General features: G+C 46.4%; 1 protein-coding gene across 4 annotated transcripts in view; it reads right to left on the bottom strand.

The window, feature by feature from the left end:
- The window catches only part of LOC141050266 (sulfotransferase 2B1-like), a 136,192-nt gene extending 120,934 nt beyond the window's left edge, over positions 1 to 15,258 (bottom strand). The window contains exons 1-2 of one of the 4 annotated variants that reach the window (XM_073547150.1): positions 15,054 to 15,242; positions 14,877 to 14,954 (exon numbers count right to left, since the gene is read on the bottom strand). The gene's annotated coding sequence lies outside the window, so the exon portion shown is untranslated. Of the gene's footprint in view, positions 1 to 14,876 lie in introns of all 4 variants that reach the window. The other 3 variants (XM_073547152.1, XM_073547151.1, XM_073547153.1) reach the window with 3 other exon arrangements.
- Positions 15,259 to 25,182: the final 9,924 nt, after the last annotated feature.

The raw sequence follows: 25,182 nt of genomic DNA on the forward strand, positions 1-25,182 counted from the left end.
TTTCTTTGGTCTGAGCATGCTCAGTAGCTCTGCCCACAGGACATATATAAAAGCAAGACAATGGGACCCTCAGCCACACCCAACATGCCACCCAAGCCAAGAACCAGGAGCAGGAGAAGGCAGCAGACATCTGCAGCAGCAGCACCATCAGCACCACCCCAAATGGAGCAGCATGCTGAACAACGGGAGGGGAGTCCAGCAGCAGATGAGAGACGGTAATTATCAAATCCCCCATTCCTCCAAACTAGGGCTATGGAATATCAAGATATTCATTGGCCCTTTGTTTCTCTTTATTCAACAGCCGCCCAGTAGATGCAGCAGCAGCAGCAGCAGCAGCAATGGCAGCAGCAGAAACACCACCCACAGCCATGGAGTCTGGCCACCAGGAAGACAGCACATCTTCTTCTGGGAGCCCTCCCTCGCATCGTCAGCGTTTGACGGTAAGTTTTTATTTCCAAAATCCATCATCTCTGTAATATATGTGTATTCATTGCCTTTTATTTCAAAACAGGAATCACAAGATGAAGAGGAGCTCCCAGAAGAAGAAGGAAGGGGTGGACAGACACTTGGAGTGGGCTCACAATTGGTAAGTTTTTTGCATCAAACGCAGAAACACAACATCACACTACACACAACACATAGAAAACAATGTTCTGCAGAGCACACACAGCAAACAAATGCCTACATCCAAAGACATAACATTTTTTGTTTTCTTCTCTAGTCTTCCCAATCTGGTGCTCGGCCAAGAGGTCATCGCAGTGCCTCCCAGGGTCGTCGGCGACAGCAACGCGGCGGTCACCAGCGTGTAAGTATAAATATTTTTGCTTTGTTTTTTTTGCACTTTTTATTTCATTTCTTTTGTGGAGGCTAATTATGTTATTTTTGTCTTTTTCTTTAACAGCCTTCACAGCGTGCTACCGGCTCTGACGGTGAGGATGGAGGGATTGATGTGGACCGCCTCATCGATCTCGTCAGAGAAAGGGAGCTGCTCTGGAATATGGCTGACCGCCGCCACGCTGACCTGATCGTTACCTGACGACTCTGGGAGGAAATCTGTTCGCTCCTTGTGGACCGCTGGGAGGACCTCGAAGCTCGGGCCCAGATTAAAGAGCGTAAGTATATACAGTACCGGTTGCTTGATTTAAACCAGTGTTTCCTGAGTGTCCTCGTGGTCCCCACGGATCATGTGTTCAGGATTTCTATTTACTTTGGAAATCCTGAAAACATGACCCCTGGGGACCATGAGGACTGGAGTTAGGGAAACACTGATGTTGTATACTAACCACTTTGTCCTTTCTCGTTTCAGGGGAGAGAATTGTGAAGCGGTGGCGGTCTGTGAGGGATCGTTTCAAGTAGGAGTTCAATAAAGAGATGCGGGCCCCGAGTGGATCTGGAGGACGCAGGAGCAAGTACAAGTACGCACGAGCCCTGTCGTTCCTCCGGGAGACAATGCTCACCAGAAGGTAAATATTACACACCACATGTGACAAAAAAATGTTTAGATGTAACTTTTTTTTTCAGCCAGGGCCATACCATGTCACTATTTTAATTGTTTTTTTTTCTCTTTATTCCACAGCACGGTGAGCAGCACTCGGGAGCCTGCACGATTGGACCCTTCTGAGGCGATCCCTGAGGAGACCGGCACTGAGGGACACTTCGACCGCCCCGGTACATCTGCACCTTCCCAGCCTTCCCACACATTCGACCCATCTGTCCCATCCACCAGCACAGGAGCATCGTGGCCGCCTACATTACATGAAGCTGCTGGTGAGGAGATCGCTTTCCCTTTACCCCACCCTTCTGCCCCTGCCACCTCTAGTACACCTGCGGGTACTGGGCGGCAGCGGCAGAGGGGTCAGGAAAAGAGTTATGCGCCAGAGTTCTTGCATCTGAATGCATCTTTCCAGAACTGTCTAAAAGTCTTGTCAGAGCAAATCTCCGCAGGCTATCAGCAGATCAACTCCAGCATTCTGGAGGTGAAGACACTTCTGCAAACCATGCATTCAGAAGCAAGATCTTCGCCAAACCACACCTTTTTCAGGTCTGTTGTGGAGCGCATGGAAACGCTCTCTCCTGCCCAGCAGATGCATGTAATGCATTCATGCCACGCTGCTCTCCAGCAAGTTACCTCCCAACCTCCTCCTCCCACCACAGTAGTTCCTCCACCTGCACCCCCTCCAGCCACTTTCCATCCTCCCCCTCCTATTACATCTACACCCCCTCCAGCCACTTTCCATCCTCCCCCTCCTATTACATACCATCCACCTCCCCAGCACCAGCAACCTCCCCAGCACCAGCAACCTCCCCAGCACCAGCAACCTCCCCAGCACCAGCAACCTCCCCAGCACCAGCAACCTCCCCAGCACCAGCAACCTCCCCAGTACCAGCAACCTCCCCAGTACCAGCAACCTCCCCAGTACCTGCAAACTCCCCAGTACCAGCAACCTCCCCAGTACCAGACATCTCCCAACTTCCAGCAACCTGCCCCGTACCAGACATCTCCCCACTTCCAGCAACCTGCCCCGTACCAGACATCTCCCCACTTCCAGCAACCTGCCCCGTACCAGACATCTCCCCACTTCCAGCAACCTGCCCCGTACCAAACTCCTTCCCCATACAACTTGCCATCAACATCATCTGCTCCTACAGTCCCTGCCCAACCCTCCACTCCACCACCCACCACCTCTTCTGCTTCCCACATGTCCACCCATTCTGTAGTTTTTTCCACACCTTCACCTCTAACTGTTCCTTCCCCACCACGATCCCAGTCCTCTCTCCACACTCCCAGTGTCGAAGTGTCCCGCAGCCCCAACAGCAGTATTTCCACCACACACTACACAGATTTATAATGTGTGTATTTAAATAAAAATGACCAGTTTTATGGTTTCAAAGCTTTATTAAACAAGTTTATTAAAATTTTAAAAAAGTTTACTAAAAAAAACATTTTTCAATAAAAGTTAAATTATTTTACACTAGTTGTCTGTCATTTCTTTCTGCGGCAAAAAAGGTTAAATACAGGGTATTTAAAAGGTGAAATGGTATTCAAAACTAGGTATATAACTGTGGGTAAATTTTAGCTTTTTGCCACAGTTGTGTTCCTGGTTGTGTTTGAAGCAAAGTATTTCACCTAAAAAGTTGTGTTTATTGTTGGTGATTTCCTAACAATGTACACAACTTTTGTTAAAAGGTGAAATACTTTGCATAAAACACAACCAGGTACACACCTGTGGCCTAAAGCTAAAAATAGAGACCATGACAAGATAGCCAACTATGGTTGGCAAAGGTATATACTGTTGGTCCAGAAGGTACACAAGTTTGGTTAGGGCACAAATCTTTCACACTCTGTCATCCTGCCAGTGTACTCTGCCTTGAGGTGACATAAAGTATAGTGCAAAATTGTCCCTCATTACTGAAACCGTCACAGAACTTCTAGTGGTAATGTCATGGTAATCTTGCAAGGTGGTTTCTTCAGAGGTGTCCTCAATGGAAATGGGTTCCTTGCAGATAACAAAATTGTGGAGTACCACGCACGCTTTGATCACCTCGTCCACAGTTTCTGTCTTGAGGTTGATCGCAGTCAATAGGACCCGCCATTTGACTGTCAGAATACCAAAGGTACATTCAACCATTCTTCTTGCTCTTGTGAGGCGGTAATTAAAAATGCGTTTTGGTCTTGTCAATCCTCTGCTAGAGTACGGTTTCAAAAGGTGTTCTGACAGCTGGAAGGCTTCATCCCCTACACAGACAAATGGCATAGGTGGACCAGATGTTTGCGGCAGCGGTCTAGGTGGTGGGAACTGGAAGGTGTTTCCATACAGTTTACGCCCCATGGCAGACAGTTTGAAAACTTGAGAGTCATTGGAGCGGCCATAGGCCCCAATATCAACCGCAATAAATTTGTATTCCACGTCAGCGATGGCCATGAGGACAATTGAAAAATATTTCTTGTAATTGAAATATTCCGATCCCAATCCAGCTGGCTTTACAATGCGGATATGTTTCCCGTCCACAGCGCCCAAGCAGTTTGGAAACTGACATATCTGTTGAAACTTGTCAGCAATTTCAATCCACCTCTCTGTTGTGGGCTCTGGTAAAAACTCTTCAGCTAAGGAGTCCCACAGTGCACGGCATGTGTACTTCACAATTCCAGATATGGTGGAAATCCCGAGTCTGTACTGGAAATGCAGTGACGAAAGGGATTCTCCAGTTGCAAGAAATCTGTGGGGAATTAAAAAACAATCAATTAGTTTAAAATCACGGCATTACATACCAAAACTGAGCTATAACACTTGGAGATACAAACTACCACCAACAAGATTGCAGTGAAAGTGTGCTCTGATGCGATCACATCCAATAAATGTGGCTTACCTTAAAGTCACCATCAGACGCTCTGCGGGTGAAACAGAGAAGCGGCAATAGGTGTCCGCTTTTCTTATGAGGTGTGCAATGCGCTCCACCAAGTAATCAAAATTCTCCATTTTCATCCTAACATATCCAAAAAATTTATCCGGGTTTCGTCGAAAGTCCATGCAGAGTGTAGAATAGACCCCACGCGTCATTCTCTTGGCTGTGATGGGGTGGATCCACAAACGTCGTCTACGATGCCTGATGCGCTGCTGTCTCGCTCTCTCCTTCTCCAGAACAATCACCCTCAAACGATTCGCCTCCGCTATAAAATCCGCCAAATTCTTCAAAATATTTCCAATGACAACATCCATCTTCGCCAGTAACTTGCTCTTCTCTCCAACCTGCACTTTCTCCTCTACAACCTGTCAAAGAAGGGCTGTAGGAACATGCTATATATAGTTTTCCAGTAGCCAATCCCGTTCGGAAGGCCACAAGGGTCAATTTTAAAAACCGGATCCGGCGTAATCCGTCGAAAAACGGATAGAAAAACGGATGAACCGGATGAGACGGATCCGGTTTTGTCTGTCAAGAAAAAGACGGATCCGGCAGAAAACCGGATCCGTCACATCTGGTTTTACTAAACATTTGCCGGATCCGGCGTTCTGGCACGACGCCGGATCGCGACTGACGCCGAAAACCTGATGTGTGAAAGTAGCCTAACACAAAACTGAAAATAAAGATTTAGAGACAGCCACAAGATGGATTTCATCAACCAAGGTATCATTTTATTCAGTATAATGGAGCGGACCTGACAGTGTTTGTAGGTTACTATGCATAACCCTGCTGACAGGTTCTCTTTAATAGGCACATAATATGAGCTGCTGCAAGACACCAGTTGCAAAGAGACCAAGAGCGATATGGAATTGAAAGGAGGTGTCATTCAATGCGCTGCTGATGAAGACTCAATGTAGATTAAAACTCAAGGAAGTTTAATGCACAGGTTAGGTTTTCATCCTGAAGAGGTTGTGGTTAGCCTCGAAATGCGTTGACATTGTAAACCTGTGCATTAAACTTTATTGAGTTTTAATCTACATTAAGTCGTCAGCAGCGCAATGAATGACACCTCCATTCAGTTCCATATCAAATAAAAAAACACATCGATCCAAGCAATCCCACTTTGAGAGAATCCTACCACACAAAACAACGAAATTACAAATCCATCCCCAAAAAGAAAAAAGCAAAACCACATTTCCACCAAACTCATCCAACTCCAAGATGCCCTTCTGGGAACTATAGAACCACCTCGGATCCAACCGAAAAAGCAACAACCTCCAGACCCAGAGCGGCAACATCTGGTTCCAGGACATCAAAAGACTTTACAAAAACACCCCAAGTGAAGACCTGAACCCAGCACACAAAGAGCTTGTGAACAAACCGAAGGATTTGGAGGAAATATTCAAAGATTTCAGAAACACTCTGGACACACAAATTACATTGCCAGATAAAAACAGGAAGGAACACACGAATAAAAGGTAAAATAAGCCAACACAATGTCCTCAGCAAAAGCCAAGCAGACTTCATGCCAAACCACTGCACAACGGACCATTTCTACACCCTGTACAGTCTCATCAAGAGCCATGACCACAATAAAAAGCATGGGAGAATCTATTCCAGCTTTGTGGACTACAAGAAGGCCTTTGACTCAGTGTGACACCCAGGGCTATTCCTTAAACTGAAGTGAGGCCGTACTGGGCCACAGGCCTTAAAAGGGAGGCCAACATGACAGGGTTGAGGGGGAATATGGCGAGCTGGAGTTCGGGAATTAGATGGTATTATGGGGTTAATGTATTTGAATAAGGTGGGGGCTAGTGCTTGGACGAGGGGGAGGAGGGGTCAGAGGCAGGGTTACGAGGTATCATAAAAGGGGTGGCCATCTTAGTGGGGAAACCATTTTAGGTTCCCTCACATAGTGACAAGAAGCTACCACCCACCCTCCCTTAATTAGTTTTTTGGATAGGAAATCCATTAGGGGTTAATCTTGTTTTAATAGGTTTACTTTTCTTTTAGGGATCTGGGCGGTGTTTGGGGCTTGGGGTAATAATCTGTTTGTAAGTTTGTGTAATTACTTGTCACAGCAGTATGGCGTGGTGGGGAGGTACTCAAAGTTGGTGGAGCTGGTAATTAGCGGTTCGGGGGGGGGATTTCAAGAGGTCCTGGACTCCCCCCTGGGTGGATTCAAGTGGATGGGTAATTGAATTATCCCGCGGAAGGGATTAAAGTGGACCCGTGCTTAATGGTAATGGAAACTGGTCAGGTGGGCTGATATGTGTCCGTGAGCTGGTGCTTAGTGGCTAGAGGCAAGACTCGACCTGGGGACCAAGTTGGGAATATTAAATCTGAGTTTTATGGTTTGGGGCTTCGAGGACCACCCCTTCTGGGACGTTGTGTTTAAAATGTTATGTTATATGTTTAATAAAAGGCTGCTGTGGCCAATTTATCCAAAATACCTCTGGAGTGTTTATTGGGTTGGTATATGAATCAATGGTGTTGGGTGGCCAATAAGAGTTTTAAATAACTAGGTACGGAAGCTCACATGAGTCACGAATACCCATTTGTCATGGGGAGTGGAATAAGAGGCAGAAAATATGATGTAATCCGACGCTCTTACACTGAGAACAGCTGCAGAGTGAAGGTCAATGGAAGGAGGACAGCCTATTTCCATTAGAGCCAAGGAGTGAGACAGGGCTGCAGCCTCAGTCCAACGCTCTTCAACATTTACAACAACGAGCTGGGGGTGGCTCTGGAGTCCTCCGTAGCACCAGGATCCATCCTCCATGACACAGAAGTTAAATTTCTGCTGTATGCTGATGACTTTGTGCTTTTATCACCAACTGAGAAAGGCCTCCAAGATAATCTGAAAATCCTAGAGACCTTCAGCACCACATGGGCACTGCCAATCAACCAGAAGAAAACTAATATCATGGTGTTCCAGAGAAGAAAGCAGAATACAGCTGGCCATACCCACTTTATAATAGACATCTGTCCACTTACGGAACCCAAGAAGTACACCCACCTGGGCCTAGAACTCAGCTAATCTGGGAGTGTTAAGCAAGCCATACCTTTGATAAAAGACAAAGCGTCCAAAGCATTCTATGCCATCAGAAGACGTCTGTATCATCTTAAGGCACCTGTAACTGACTGTCTAAATATCTTTAATGCATAATTGTCCCAATCATTATGTACCCTAGTGAAGTCTGGGGTCTAGTCTCATACCCAAATTGTTCAAAGTGGGAGTCTGGGCCAATAGAAATATTCCACCCAGAGTTCTGCAAACACTTCCTCCAAGTCCATTGGAGCACAATAAACAGTGCCTGCCAAGCTGACCTGGGCAGATTCACACTACACTTTGCGATCCAGAAGAAATTGTCTCATCTACAAAGTAGTAACCTCCACTCCTACCATCGCAAAGCCTTGCTAGACCAGGAAGCCCTAGGAAAACAAAGGCCACCAATGCAAATCACCCAAAACCAGCCTGACCAAGCAACTAACCTGCATGGCATGACAAAAGGCAAAACCTGGAAGATGGCACACAAAGGCAAATAGGAATATCTCAGCATCTGGAGGAAGGACATAATCACAGAAACTGACAATATATCAGAACCTACAAAGGAATAATGTATATCTTTGTACCGTACAAATTTATGATGAACTTTGACACTCTCAGTGCTGGAATGAATGTGTCGCATGGATTTATGTCTTTTTACATCAATTAAGGAATTTCCTTTTAAAACCTTGCGGGGCAACACAGAACTAGACCCCAATCAGAGAACCATAAAACATCCAGACTCCTTATCTATGAACTGGTCCAATGTTTATATTTATGTTTCTCCCTCTCCCATATTGATAGTTCTGCTTCACGTCACTTGTCTCATCTATTGCATTTTTTCTAGGCTGTATTGTGTATAAATATGTGACTTGAGATTTTGTATTAGTCTAGCCTGATGAAGAGACCTGAGTAGTCTCGAAAGCTTGCAATGTGTTACCATCTTTTCAGTTAGCCATTAAAATGTATCAACCACTGAGGACTCTCAATCCTGAATATTTTTCTACAAAGAATACAAACTGACCCCATATCAAGATAAACTAGCAAACCTCAGAGAGTGACAGATCTTGAGCCGGTGCAGACAGAGCGTCCACTGCCTACTCATCTAATCTGAGTGGCACTGACAGAAATACAAGCCCCGAGAACACAGACACTGCCAGCAGTGCCTCCATGAGGCTATCCATGGAGGATGATGAACACTTCTTGCTGAGGTGCCCAAATACTCTGCAGTCAGGAACACTCACTTCAGGAGACTGTCTGATGTCCTCCCAGACTTCTTCTACATAGAGGTGGAAGAGAAACTAAGAATACTAATGGGGAAAAAAGAAAGTGCAGCGGCCCTAGCAGTGCAATATGTCAGTGACTGCCATAGACTAAGAGGAGCCTGATATGCCATGGACCACTATACCCCACCCTATGGGATAGATAGATACACATGGCGCATTATATTCAACTATGATGAAGCCTTCTCCTTCCTGGGGTTTCAGGTGACCACTGGGTCACCTAGTCACGTGAAACAGTTCTAGGGAGATGGACTGGGCTAGTGGTACCTCTCTCGTATCAGGGCCAGAACTATTGGGACTGTCACCATTGTTGCCGGGGGGGCACTTTCTGACCAGGACAGACATTTGCACATGACTGCAGGGGGCGGGTCAGAGATAAAAGGGACGGAGCGCGACAAAGATGTGTCTTTGGCAGGAAGACAGTGCGCAGCAGGAGAAGGTTGACTCACTCTCCACAGCACAATGCCAGGAGACCAGGTCGCATTGCCGACTATCACCACACGTGCAGACAGACTGTGAGCAGCGCATGAGTGTGGGCCCGCTCACCTCCAATACTGAGGAGACCTCCCGCTGACTGTAGATGGTGTGCGCTGTATGCCTGACCGGGGGAAACACGCAGAGTCGGCCAACATATCCCCGGTCTCTGTCGCTGACCTCCTTCTATGCCGGCGCCACAGATGCCTCATCCACTGACCCTTCTCTCTGGGACTGCAAGGCTATGCCTAGAAGAGCCAGGATACGTCACGGCTATCAGGAGACAGTGCCTCACATTCCTCCAGGACCAAGCCAGAGACTTCATGCGTCACTTACGGTGCCACTGCGGGATCTCCAAGCCTCCACCCTCTGGAAACATCAGAATGATAAGTTTACCCATTTATTGAACACTTATTCTCATTTTTGAGCCTTAATCTCCATTCCTCCCTTATTCTCTCCCTGCGTGGAGTATTCCCTGTATTAAATACCATTTAACTCTTGCTTGTCACTGCCTCCCCTGTTCCTGCTTGATCTTATACGGTTATATGACTCAAAGGTCCTTGCAGGACCTCCAGAATTCTTGAGGTTGAACAGTGGAGAAAACTTTCATTCTCCACCAGTCAGCAGTCTGTGTCTGGTAACAGCTGATTGGGCTGGTTAGTCTGATCCTCCTGTGCCTCCACTGTGTGCTGCATGGGAGGCTGGGGCAGGACGGAGGGGTAGGGCCTGGCAGACAAATGTCTGTTGTGACATCACCAACTAAACTGACAGGCAGGAAAACTCTAGTCAGTTTTCACCAGGTCCTCCAGAATTAGGAGAGCGCTGCTCATATGACCAGTGTGATATTTAGGACTCCATGCAGAATGCTGACAGTATGTTACATAGGGTGAGCATTCTGTGGCCTAGGTACTCACACAAATTATACAGAAAGTACAGACAATGTCGCTAAGCACTAATCTACTTGCCAGAACCTTTGCAAATAATTTGTCGTCCCCATGTAATTTGATCACTGAGTGGGGATTATTTCTGGTTTGGAATTAACAGAAATGAGTGGTTGAAAAGCGTTGTGAAAAAGAGAGAAACCATGTTTTAAAAAAACTTGGCCCAGATCGTCTCCTGCTGTTAGGTTATTCATGGAATCTATTGCATCATGAGTAGTGTTGAGCGATACCGTCCGATACTTAAAAGTATCGTATCGGATGGTATCGGCCGATCTAAAAAAAATATCGGGTATCGCCGATTCCGATACCGGAAGTCCCATTCAAGTATATGGGACTTCCGGTATCGGAATAAGAAAAACCCTATTTTTGCCTTGTACAGCCTCTCTGGGGTCTGTACGGGCCTTTCAGGGGGCTGTGCCGGCCTGCCGGGGGGTCTGTGCAGGCTCCGGTGGTCTGTGCAGGCCTGCCGGTGGTCTGTGCAGGCTCCGGTGGTCTGTGCAGGCCTGCCGGGGGGCTGTGCCGGCCTGCCGGTGGTCTGTGCAGGCTCCGGGGGGCTGTGCCGGCCTGCTGGTGGTCTGTGCAGGCTCCGGGGGTCTGTGCCGGCCTGCCGGTGGTCTGTGCAGGCTCCGGGGGTCTGTGCAGGCCTGCTGGGGGGCTGTGCTGGCCTGCCGGTGGTCTGTGCAGGCTCCGGGGGGCTGTGCCGGCCTGCCGGGGGGCTGTGCCGGCCTGCCGGGGAGCTGTGCAGGCTCCGGTGGTCTGTGCCGGCCTGCCGGGGGGCTGTGCCAGCCTGCCGGTGGGCTGTGCAGGCTCCGGGGGTCTGTGCAGGCATCGTCCGATGGGACTACAAGTCCCATCGGGCGATGCCTGCTACCATGACAGTGATTGACACATTAGCCAATGATGGACAGTAGTAGTCCCATCATCCGGCTAATGTGTTGAATGTAAAGAAAAAACAAAAACATTTACATGCTACATACATACAACATGCATACTACATATATACTACATGTAACATACATACTACATATATACTACATGCAACATGCATACTACATACATGCTACATACTACATGCATGCTACATACATAATACATATATACTACATGCATGCAACATGCATACTACATATATACTATATATACTACATGTAACATACATACTACATATATACTACATGCTACATACATGCTACATACTACATACATGCTACATACTACATACATAATACATATATACTACATGCATGCAGCATACATACAACATATATACTACATGCATACTACACATATACTATATATACTACATGTAACATACATACTACATATATACTACATGCTACATACATGCAACATACATGCTACATACATGCTACATACATACTACATACATAATACATATATACTACATGCATGCAACATACGTACAACATATATACTACATGCATGCAACATGCATACTACATATATACTATAAATACTACATGTAACATACATACTACATATATACTACATGCTCCACGTCCATCTTGCGTGGAGAACAGAAATTCCCACGCAGCAATGGCATAAAGTGAGACTAGGGACTTTTTTTTTTAAAGTGGTGGAGGAATACAGTGCGGAAGGATACCTACCTCCCGTCATTGTATTCCTGGAGCAATTGTATTGGGGTAAAAGTGTTAAATGTCCCTTGTAGATTTTATGTGAGCATGGTATTCCAGAATGAAAGTGGCTATGCCTTTAGGCCTATGTGCCCAGATCTCTTAGTATCTTATATATAGCGGTGCATGTGTCCTTCTGCCCAGAGCCAGTGTAGGTGGCACCTGCACAGTGTGGCGCTGGAGTCAGCTATTGCACATACCACACTATGGGGCCATTTAGTTATAGACACTGTATATGCAAATTTGCAGACAGTGTGTCTTCAACAAAATGGTCCCAGATATCACGAGAAGTGCATGCACACATGCGCATGCGTACTATGGCACCATTTTATTGAAGAAAATGTTTATTGAAGACACAGTGTCTTCAACAAAACGGAGCTGGAGTATGCACATTGACTCCGGCACAATTGTATTGAAGAATTCTACTACAACATCAACATATCAGTGTTCACACACTGGCCTTTGCCATAATCCCTATGGCTGGCACATGCGCACTGCTATGTTGTAGTTGTAGTACATTACTTCAATAAAATGGCACTGGAGTTAGATCATGCACATACCGCGATCTCCAGTGGCATTTTGTTGAAGACACTGTATAATTGTATGAATAAAAACAATTGCCATCCGGGTGTGGAATGGGTTCAATAACTATTATTTAATAAATGGGATATGCGCCAAGACTTCCCAGGTGCATTTACCAGGAACTGGCTCCATTTCTTTTCATTTTGATCTCATGCTATTTGACATTAGATACAATTACTGTGGTTCTGTTCAGTGCTTTCAGTGTTTTCTCCTGAGGACTTTTAAAGGGGATCTGTCACCCCATTTTTGGCCTATAAAATGCGGCCACTGCCATCAGGGGCTTATCTACTGCATTCTGTAATGCTGTAGATAAGCCCCCCTATGTAACCTGAAAGATAAAAACGAGTTTGATTAAACTCACCCGGGGTCCGGTCCGATGGGTGTCGCGGTCCAGTCTGACGCCTCCGATCTTCATATGATGACGTACTCCTTCTTACTTCTGCCGAGGCTCCTGCGCAGGCGTACTATATCTGCCCTGTTGAGGGCAGAGTAAAGTACTGCAGTGCTCAGGCACCGGGCTTCTCTGACCTTTCCCGGCGCCTGCGCACTGCTGTACTTTACTCTGCACTCAAAAGGGCAGATATAGTACACCTTCGCAGGAGCCGCGGCAGAAGTAAGAAGGGGAACATCATCTCTAGAAAATGGGAGGCGCCGGACCAGACCACGAGATCCATTGCACCAGCCCCCGCCCCCCGGTGAGTATAATATATCTCTTTTTTCTTATCTTTCAGGTTACATCTGGGTCGCCCTCCCAGGGCTGTGTGGCACTCGGTACCTGGCCCGATGAGCTTCAATGGGAGATGTCACGGTAGCAGGGACCCGGCCTGTGGCCCTGGGCGCCCATTGTAAAAAAGGGGAAAGTTTGTAAGTGATTTGTGACGCCACCTGTGGTGTTCGGCAATGTGAATGTAAGCCGACGCTGCAGACAGATCCTCTGGGATAGATGGTGTGGTGCAGCAGTGATGTCATAGCGCTCCACAGGCAGGGCTGTAGTCCCAGGGCAGAGTAGGTGAAGTGACACTTAGATGGTGTAGTGTCGGGTGCAAGGGATGTAGCAGTGCCGGACGGGTTGGCGCCGGAATAAGTGGAGGACACCAGGGCATATAGTTCCAAAGCTTTACTCACAGTCTGTTGTGGTATAGGTGCCCACATCCATGCCGTGTCCTCTGGGTCAGGAGCTCAGTCAACTTCCAGGCAAGATGAAGTACTCCCTTCCAACGCTCCGCCAATATATGTGCCTTTTCTGAGCGTCTCCTCTTATAGCGCCTTTGAGTGAAGTACTCCTAGTACTGAGTTACACTAGAGTTCCTCCTGTCAGATGTTCCTATGAACTCTACTTGTACGGCACACAGCTGTAGCCTGCTTCGGGGACTCCTTGCTACCTAGTCCCGGCTCACTATCGTTGCCATTGTGCCCCCAAGTCTTGTGTGGGAATAAAGTGGTCACTACTTCTATTCCTCCAGTGTCTGCTGCAGGACCATTAGTATCCATACAACCTCGGGGACCAGACCCCGGCCTTGCGCTTAGAACTTGGTAAGGGTTCTCTCTTCCAACACTGCTCCTTAGTCCTCCTATTCTCCTTACGTTCCGTACTAATCCTTCTTTCCAATGGAGAATCAAGCTTCCTTTCTCTGTCTCTTTCCTGTGCCAGCAGACCCAGATCACTGTGGCCTGCTGCAGCACTTCCTTCATCCATCCCTCTCCCGGGGATCTTCTCTTTCTCACTCTCTGTCCTTCTACATCCTCACTCACTGACTGAATGAAAGACTGACTGACTGACTCAACTCTTCCCGCTCTTTTATGTGACCTAAACTCCACCCACCTCCCAGCACGTTTCGTGTTCCAAGCAGGGAGCCACCAAGGGGTGTTATGCTACACTCCAAGCAGGGAGCCGCCGAAGGTGCTTTGCTACACTACTTTGTGGTGTGGGATGTGAGTGTTGGAGTGTGGTCAGGTGTCTCCGCCTTACCTGGATGGTGGGGCACCACACCTCAGGAGGAGGTGCAGTACCTCTGTGGCGACTGAACCCTCTGGGGCGCCACACATCTGGGGCTTATCTACAGCATTACAGAATGCTGTAGATAGGCCCCTGATGGCAGTGGCCTCATCTTATAGGCTGAAAATGGGGTGACAGATTCCCTTTAAGTTATGTAAAGTCTCAAATTCACAAAACTTTGTGAGAGTATGTGTTGCTCTCTTTTCCTTTCTGCAGTCGACAGTCTAATTGAACACATTTGCTTTGAATATGGCATTTTTGGGCCTTCCCAACCACAAACTGGAAAATCTCTGGTGTGTAAATATTATTTTAGTTCCTCCTGAACTTTGAAGTGTTTATAAGTGACTCACAATATCTAAATACATGATAACCTGTAAACTTATTACACAGCCAAATAGATTGAGTCAGAAATCTGTCCTGTAGACAAGCATATGTAATTATTAATCTTCAGTAAACGAGAATAAAAAATACTATTAACTCTGAGCCTCCACTCACCTGAATTGAGCTGTGAAGGTGTTTCTCCTACTGCTTGAGAAGGTCCCTTTAATGATCTCTTTGCACTAAAAGAGTCTTCTGGAAAGTGGGAATATAGAGGAGCTGTTAATTGTTCTTCTACCTAATAGTTTCCAGGTAATAATTGCAGTTGGTCATCCTCAGTTAATGCACACTCACAGAAATATTACGGCTACCATCAGTGGTTTGATCAAAGAAATTTACGGAAGTCCTACTTGTGGACTGCAGAACGTGAGCCAGGACAAACCTAATTCAAGTTTTTTCTTAAGAAACAGCTTCCTATTTCAGGCTTCCATTCAGTAGGAACTTGATACTTATGGCTGTGAGGTGTGTCGTTTCTATTGTAGCGCCTCCTGCTTTATTTTCCTGCCAATAGCGAGTTTCGAAGAAGGTTGTAATTCAACCTATATGATCTCACTAATTTATGCAAGAAGGAAATGGAAACTCGGAGGGAGCTCAGAGTATAGATTGAGAAAGAAAGGAGGGTTTTATTTTCCACCCTCTCAAGCTGGAATGCCTGGAGAAAAAAATAATCTTATGCTTCAGAGTAAAAGGAGAAGGAGACATGTGGCCAAGATGCTTCTAAGTGTAGTCACAGAATAACATGATCAATCATGGTCACTTCTGGAGTTGTCAATAACCATAAAATAGCAATGCATAGTTAATACAAAGAGCGGTAAAGAGGCAAAATGAAAAGAGCTGAAAGAGTTGGAGGGCAGGCATGACAAGAAAAAAAAAAAAGGAAAAAAGCTAGAGAAAAAGGGGAAGAGGACAAATGATAAATAGAAAAAGACATTAGTGTGGCGCCACCAGGAGTATGGTCGCCACACTGGCATTGCCTTCCTTCAGGGAGGGTGACGTCAGGCTTGGAAGCGACGAAGGGTCTCTCTAGCATTTAACCATGTCATGCAACACAGTTCCCACTCCAGGCCAGCAGAGGGAGCTCTGAACCAGAATTGGGGGAGGAGTGCTCTCTGAAGGCCAGGAAGGGAAATTAGTTAGTTAGTGTGAGGAGGGCAAAGAGGGTAGACGTGCGGAGAGAAGCTGGAGGTTGAGCTGAGGATAGAGAGCTCCCTCCCTGTGATAGCGCATGATCTGTAGCTTGGTCTCCACGGTTGTATGGATACTGAAGGTCCTGCAACAGAAACCAGAGGAATAGGAAGCTGTAAATGCTCTATTCCCAACTAAGACTCGGAGGCACAACAGCGAAGGGTGAGCCAAGAGAGATAGAAGGCTACAGCTGTCTGCCATACGAGGTACAGTTGTGGCCAAAAGTATTGACACCCTAGAAATTCTGTCAGATAATAATCAGTTTCTTCCTGAAAATGATTGCAAACACAAATTCTTTGGTATTATTATCTTCATTTAATTTGTCTTAAATTAAATAACACAAAAGAGAATGAAGCAAAAAGTAAAACATTGATCATTTCACACAAAACTCCAAAAATGGGCCAGACAAAAGTATTGGCACCCTTAGCCTAATACTTGGTTGCACAACCTTTAGCCAAAATAACTGCGACCAACCGCTTCCGGTAACCATCAATGAGTTTCTTACAATGCTCTGCTGGAATTTTAGACCATTCTTCTTTGGCAAACTGCTCCAGGCCCCCGATATTTGAAGGGTGCCTTCTCCAAACTGCCATTTTTAGATCTCTCCACAGGTGTTCTATGGGTTTCAGGTCTGGACTCATTGCTGGCCACCTTAGAAGTCTCCAGTGCTTTCTCTCAAACCATTTTCTAGTGCTTTTTGAAGTGTGTTTTGGGTTATTGTTTTGCTGGAACACCCATGACCTCTGAGGGAGACCCAGCTTTCTCACACTGGGCCCTACATTATGCTGCAAAATTTGTTGGTAGTCTTCAGACTTCATAATGCCATGCACACGGTCAAGCAGTCCAGTGCCACAGGCAGCAAAGCAACCCCAAAACTTCAGGGAACCTCCACCATGTTTGACTGTAGGAACAGTGTTTTTTTCTCCTGTAAAATCTATGTTGATGCCTTTGCCCAAAAAGCTTGACATTTGTCTCATCTGACCAGAGAACATTCTTCCAAAACGTTTTACGCTTTTTCAGGTAAGTTTTGGCAAACTCCAGCCTGGCTTTTTTATGTCTCGGGGTAAGAAGTGGGGTCTTCCTGGGTCTCCTACCATACGGTCCCTTTTCATTCAGACGCCGACGGATAGTACGGGTTTACACTGTTGTACCCTATGACTACAGGGCAGCTTGAACTTGTTTGGATGTTAGTCGAGGTTCTTTATCCAACATCCGCACAATCTTGCGTTGAAATCTCTTGTCAATTATTCTTTTCAGTCCACATCTAGGGAGGTTAGCCACAGTGCCATGGGCTTTAAACTTCTTGATGACACTGCGCACGGTAGACACAGGAACATTCAGGTCTTTGGAGATGGACTTGTAGCCTTGAGATTGCTCATGCTTCCTCACAATTTGGTTTCTCAAGTCCTCAGATAGCCCTTTGGTCTTCTTGCTTTTCTCCGTGCTCAATGTGGTACACACAAGGACACAGGACAGAGGTTGAGCCAACTTTAATCCATGTCAACTGGCTGCAAGTGTGATTTAGTTATTACCAACACCTGTTAGGTGCCACAGGTAAGTTACAGGTGCTGTTAATTACACAAATTAGAGAAGCATCACATGATTTTTCGAACAGTGCCAATACTTTTGTCCACCCTCTTTTTTATGTTTGGTGTGGAATTATATCCAATTTGGCTTTAGGACAATTCTTTTTGTGTTTTTTTATTAAAGACAAATTAAATGAAGATAATAATACCAAAGAATTTGTGTTTGCAATCATTTTCAGGAAGAAACTGAGTATTATCTGACAGAATTGCAGGGGTGTCAATACTTTTGGCCACAACTGTAGATCCAAAAGGGAAGAAGAAGGAGGAACGTCAGTGTAACACTGAACTGCATGTACCTAAAGTAAGCGCTAGAGAGGAGACTACACAACCCATCTGACAGAGAGATTCCTAAGTTGCTTCCAGGCTAATCATCTCCTGTGCCATCTGTAATCTGGACCCTGGACTGCTCTTACAAGTAAATGTAAAGAAACTACATTCCGCTGTGTCCTTGCCTTCTTCCTACAACTTCTTCAGCACTGCTACATCTCTGTGCCAGACACTGCACTCTCTTCCGCCACACCTATCTACACTGCCCTGGGACCAACAGCCCTGCCTGTGGAGGGCAACACCATCATTGCTGCACCACACCATCTGTCCCAGAGGATCTGTCTGCAGCTTCATTGACGAACACCACAGGTGGCGTCACAAATCACTCATAAACTTTATTCCACCGCTCAAACCCCCTTTTACATGGGCACCCAGGGCCACGGACCGGGTCACCGCTGCTGTGACATTCCCCTATGAAGGATCGGCCTGGTACCGAGTACCCCACAGCCCTGGGAGGGTGACCCATTTTGGCATCACAAACAGGATTACGGAGCCCGGTATCCCCTGGTCCTGTGTGCCGGAGACTGTTTTGTGTACTGTGGACTGTTGGCGCCATTGCCGCCATTATCCTGCTGCTTAGCGCGTGCGGGAAACCAGAGAGGTGGGCCGTCGGGGGCGGAGCCTGCCAAAGAGCGCAAGGAAGTGAAGTGCCGCGCAGGAAGAGAGGACAGCGCATGAGAAGGGGAGGAGCTGAGGCCTACAGCCGGTAAGCCGCTCAACCCCGGGGCCTGGCAACCGTTAACTAGGGGGGAAGGAGAATGTCCGAGGCACGCGCCGATGCAGCATCGGACGCCCCCGCCAGCCCCTCAGCGCAGCAAGATGCAGTGCCCAACGCGGCTGCGGCTCCAATAGCACCCACCACAGCGGTCCCCATAATGCTGCTGTCTATGCCTTACATACCGGGATAAAAAACAAATAAAAAACAAATCTGAACTGAGAAAAGTAAGTTAATGTGTATGCACAATGTAAGTGCATATTAACACATGACCATTAACCAGAGAAAACAAAAAGCAAAAAACACAAATATCCTGAACTAAAAAGTAAAAAATGTACTGCAAATAATGCATAAAGGTAGTAATAATAATAATAATAATAATAATAATAATAATAATAAGGGTATTTAGTAAACATAACTTTGATCAAAATAATGTACAAGGCAACCCGCCACGTCACGGCAACCCTTGTGGGACAGTCCCTACTCTAGTATTTAAAACCTTTTCACTTGCCAAGTGGCGTGAATGTGAATAAGGGTCGAGCGACTGAACCACTAGTAACAGCTTAGGCCAGACTGGATGGCTTTCCCAGCTCAGAAAAAAGGCGGTCACACCCATATATGCACTGAATGCACAATGAAATGAATAACAAACAAATCTGAACTGAGAAAAGTAAGTTAATGTGTATGCACAATGTAAGCGCATATTAACACATGACCATTAACCAGAGAAAACAAAAAGCAAAAAACACAAATATCCTGAACTAAAAAGTAAAAAATGTACTGCAAATAATGCATAAAGGTAATAATAATAATAATAATAATAATAATAAGGGATGGCTTTCACGCTACTTTTGATCAAAAACAGTATTACTAAAAACTCTGTATTATTTAGATGCACTTTTGCTTTTACTTATTTAGTTACAGCAGGGTTTTTGCTCACTTTGTCTTTTGCAGGTTTTAGTAAAACATTCACATTCACGTCACTTGGCAAGTGAAAAGGTTTTAAATACTAGAGTAGGGACTGTCCCACAAGGGTTGCCGTGACGTGGCGGGATGGCTTGTACATCATTTTGATCAAAATTATGTTTACTAAATGCCCTTATTAATATTATTATTATTATTATTATTACCTTTATGCATTATTTGCAGTACATTTTTTACTTTTTAGTTCAGGATATTTGTGTTTTTTGCTTTTTGCTTACATACCGGGAGCAGCATGGCTACCGCAGTATTCAGGGGAGTCACATACCCTGAGTGAATTTAAAGAGAGACTGTGCAGTTTGTTTGAGGTGTATCCTCTATCTGAAAGCCAGAAGGTGAACATCCTGATTGGGCAGCTAACAGGTGCAGCACAGAAAGAAGTAAAAGCCTGGCAGGACACTGACAAAGAGACAGTTAAAAAGATTTTGGCCAAGCTAAGAAGCACCTTTGACACCTGCCCTGCAGCTGAAATCAAGATGAAGTTCTTTGGATGTAAACAGAAAGCACAGGACAATATAAGGGACTATGCTCTTAACCTGCAGGAGGCGCTGCGAGCCATCAAGCAGATTGACCCTGACAGTGTGAAAGATGGAGACGGACTGCTAAAGGGGCAATTTATTGAAGGACTCTTATCCAGCACCCACAGAGCACAGCTGTGCATCATAGCCCTACAGAACCCTGATCTAGACTTTGCTGATTTCAAGGACAGGGCTATCCGGGTGCTGCAGGAACCAGCTGTCAGATGTCCAGCACCCCCTAGGCAACAAGCGATCACCTACCCCCAGGAAGCAACATCTTTCCCTTCCATCCCTGTGGAGGCTGATGCACAGACTCTGGATACAGATCCGACAGAAGAGCTGCGTCTTCAGGTCCAGGAGGTGACCAAAGGGATGGCTGCACTTACTAAAACCGTGCAGTCCCTGCAGGTGTCCTCCAAGGAGAAGATCCAGCTTGCTTCCAGTCCAGAGGATGTCCCGTGGCTCCGGAAGAGGAGGACCCCACCACTGCAAGGGAGGAACAACGATCGCTATGAACAGGACGGACGTCCCATCTATCGTCACTGCCGCAAGGCAGGTCACCTTGCAAGATTCTGTTATTTAAACGAGCAACCCCAGGGCAGGGGGCCAACCCCCAAGAGTAGGACCACAAGGCCCAAGGAACTGGCGAGCCAAGTATGTTGGAGGGAGACCGATCCTTCCAGTCGTGATTGACGGCATCCCCATGAATGCTTTGCTGGACACTGGATCTGAAGTGACCACTATGCACTATATCCTCTACAAGCGGTATTGGGCTGAATCTGAACTTACCCGTGGCCCAAGTGATGAACTGACAGTAGTTGCCAGTAATGGTCAGTCTTTACCGCAAGTAGGATGTAAAGAAATTACTGTTAAAGTGGGAAGAGTAGAGTTAAAATCTCAAGGTCTGATAGTTGTGGATATTGATCAACGAGCATGTAATCCTATGATGACTCTTGGTACAAATGTAATTGAAAATTGTCTTTCTGAGGTTATTGTCTTGTTGCCACAGGTGGCTGAGACTGCTGGTTCCAGTGAACAACGAGTCCTGCAGAAGGAGATCATGGCCCTGATGCAAAGACAGCAAGTAGAAATCTCTGGCGGAGAAATTGGCAGCGTCAGAGTGAGGGATGCTTTCCCCATTGCAATACCCCCCAGATGTGAAATGTTGATTTGGTGTCAGGCAGCCATGGGCCTCAGAGGAAAAGATTACCAGGCATTGGTAGAGCCAGTATACTCTGATAACAGGCCCACTGTCCTGACAGTCAGAGGGGTAGTTGATGTACGTAAAGGGAGAGTACCTGTACGCCTTTTGAATTGTGGGGAGGAGGAAGCCACAATACCTCGGTACGCCACAGTTGCTAAGCTGCTCACTGTCAGTAATAATGCAATGCAGGCATCAGAGCCCTTGGACTCATCCGACCAGGTGGAGGACAATGGCTCTGTAAAGCAGCCGGAGGAGTGGTGTCAGCAACTGCAGGTGGGAACTGACTCCACCCCTTCATACCAAAAGAGTGGGGTTTACAGAGTGACCAAGGAGTATGAGCGGGTATTCAGTAAACACCCTCTAGATTTTGGGAAGGCAAAAGAGGTTCAACATCATATCCCCACTGGAGATCATCCACCCATAAAGGAAAGTTACCGGTCTATACCCCCAACACAATACCAATGTGCCAAAGGTTTCTTGAGAGAGATGAAGGAAGCAGGGGTGATCAGAGACAGTTGTAGCCCCTGGGCAGCTCTAATAGTTTTTGTAAAGAAAAAGGATGGTACCATGAGAATGTGTGTTGATTACTGGAAAATTAACAGCATTACACATAAGGATGCCTACCCATTACCCAGAATTGAGGAGTCATTAGCTGCACTTAAAACTGCTAACTATTTTTCCACCTTAGATCTCACTAGTGGGTATTGGCAGATTCCCGTGGCAGAGGCAGACAAGGAGAAAGCAGCATTTACCACCCCAATGGGTCTCTGTGAGTTCAACTATATGCCATTCGGGCTCTGCACCGCCCCAGGAACATTTCAACGGCTGATGGAGTGCTGCCTGGGACACAAGAACTTTGAGACGGTCCTGTTGTATGATGTCATTGTTTTCTCCAAGACTTATGAAGACCATCTGAAGCACCTGGCTGAGGTGTTTGAAGCCTTGTCCAACTTTGGCCTGAAGGTGAAGCCTTCCAAATGCCACCTCCTGAAGCCCAAGGTTCAGTACCTCGGTCATGTAGTGAGCGCAGAAGGTATGGCACCAGATCCTGACAAAGTCACGGTCATCCGGGACTAGCCGAAGCCCAGCAACCTCCATGAGGTACGCCAATTCCTCGGGTTGGTAGGCTACTACCGAAGGTTGATCAAGGGCTTCACTGAAATATCCACTCCTATGCAAAATCTTCTGGTGGGGCAGTCCAAGAAAGGCAAACAGAAAAGTTCCACATTTGAATGGACTGAGAAGTTGGAGAGGTCCTTCACCCGACTGAAGATGGCTCTCACAGGTGATGAAGTTCTGGCCTATCCAGATTATGACCAACCCTTTGTGTTGTATACTGATGCCAGCAACATGGGACTTGGAGCAGTACTGTCACAGGTACAGAATGGCAAAGAAAGAGTGATCTCCTACGCCAGCAGGAAGCTTCGCCCCACTGAAAAGAACCCTGACAACTACAGTTCCTTCAAGCTGGAGTTCCTCGCCATAGTCTGGGCTGTGACTGAACGATTCAAGCATTACCTAGCTTCAGCCAAGTTTACCATCTTCACGGATAACAACCTGTTGACTCACTTGGAAACTGCAAAACTAGGTGCACTGGAGCAGCGATGGATGGCTCGGCTGTCTAACTATGAATTTACCATCAAGTACCGAGCAGGGCAAAAGAATGCCAATGCTGATACGCTGTCCAAGATGCCTAATCTGCCAGACGCAGGAGAAGACCCTGAAGCACTTGAATAAGTAGAGTTACATCCAGTGGCGTAGCAACTGTTTGTGGCACCCGGGGCGGTCGAAAAATTTGCCGCCCCTTTGGTCGTTGATAATTTGGAAGCATCCGAAGAGCCCACACTACACTCAAAGATCTAATTTTTAGTCTGCTACTAACTCTGCTATTATTTCTAAATTTCTAGACTTTCTTCTTCTTACAGTTCTCTATATATATGTATGTATTAGCTTGATGATGCTGGATGAAGACCTAATGGCTTTTTTAATAATAATTTTTAATAATGTGACAGAAAAAAAACAGAAAGTACAAATTATTTTGGCGGACGGGGGGCGGACACTGACAGCTTGGGGCCCCTGTGCAAGAAATGTGTCAAGGCCCCCCCTCCTTTTATGGCGTCAAAGCTACGTGTGTGTGTGTGTGTATATATATATACATATACATAGATAGATAGATAGATAGATAGATAGATATTGATATTATATAGCCACACACACACATACAGGTATATATATTACATAGTCTCCTTTATTATGTATATTGCTGTCCCTTACACAGTGCCCTCTCTTGTTATGTACAGTACCGTCCCTTACATATTGGATTATATAGAGCCCTGTTATTTATTACATACCGTCCTGTCTTGTTGGCTGTATAATGCAATGATGGCTGATGGAGCATGGGAAAGCTTCCTTTCTAATGGAGGAGCTGATGGACTGGTAGTTTGGTCACCGGCTCCTCGATCAGCAGTCATTTTATATCTAAAAAGAGAAGGGACTATGTGATAAAAGAGGGCACTGTAAATAACAAAATTAACAAGAATACACTATGTAAGAGACAGCACTATACATAACAGCAGAGGAAGCTATATAATAAGGGACGGCATCATATATAACTAGAGAGGATGATACGTAATAAGGGATGGTGTTATACATAATAAAAGAGGAAACTATGCAACTAAGGATGGTGTTATACAGAATTAGTGAGTACACTATATACTAAGGGACTGTGTTAGACATAGTGGGTACACTATATACTAAGGGACTGTGTTAGACATAATAAGCGATAATGTCTTCCTCCACCTCCCCCTGTTCCTAAGGCCATTATAAGTCCCCCTTCCTCCCATCCCAATCCCCCACACCCCTCATTGTCCTCCTCCCCTCGCATCCCATTATTGTCCTCTCCCCCACCCCATCATTGCCCTCTTCACCAACTCCATCATTTTCTTCTCCTCCACCACTATCTTTGCTTTCTCCCCCACCACTCCCATCATTGCCCATTCCACCACCTCCATCATTTCCTCCTCCTCCACCACCCCCATTTATTGCCCTTTCCACCACCACCATCATTGTATTCTCCCCCACCACCCCATCATTGCCCTCTTCATAACCCCCATCATTACCTTCTCCTTCACCCCATCACTGCCTTCTAGACCATCACTCCCATCATTGCCTGCTCCATCACCCCATCATTGTCTTCTCCCCATTACTCCCATCATTGCCTTCTCCATCACCCCATCACTGCCTTCTCCCCATCACTCCCATCATTGCCTGCTCTATCATCCCATCACTCCCATCATTGTGTGCTCCATCACCCCCATCATTGTCTGCTCCATCACCCCATCACTCCCATCATTGCCTTCTCTGCATCACCCCCATCATGACCTTCTCCCATTACCCCCACATGGCCTTCTCCCATTACCCCCACATGGCCTTCTCCCATTACCCCCACATGGCCTTCTCCCATTACCCCCACATAGCCTTCTCCCATTACCCTCACATGGCCTTCTCCCATTACCCTCACATGACCTTCTCCCATTACCCCCTCAAGGCCTTCTCCCATTACCCCCATCATGGCCTTCTCCCATTACCCCCATCATGGCCTTATCCCATTACCCCCATCATGGCCTTCTCCCATTACCCCCATCATTCCCTTCTCCCATTACCCCCATCATGGCCTTCTCCCATTACCCCCTCATGGCCTTCTCCGGTCACCCCAGGCATCATGGCCTTCTCTCACCATCACGATCTTCTCATGTCCCCATCTCCTCCAGGGCCAGACTAACCTACAGACTCACACACAGACATACACACAGACATACACACACACACATCCATACATACACACACAGACAGACATACACACACAGACAGACATACACACACACAGACATACATACACACACAGACA

The sequence above is a fragment of the Dendrobates tinctorius genome, unplaced genomic scaffold (genome assembly GCF_039654945.1).
Source record: "Dendrobates tinctorius isolate UK_male_01 unplaced genomic scaffold, ASM3965494v1 ptg000151l, whole genome shotgun sequence".
Classification (NCBI taxonomy): Eukaryota; Metazoa; Chordata; class Amphibia; order Anura; family Dendrobatidae; genus Dendrobates; species Dendrobates tinctorius.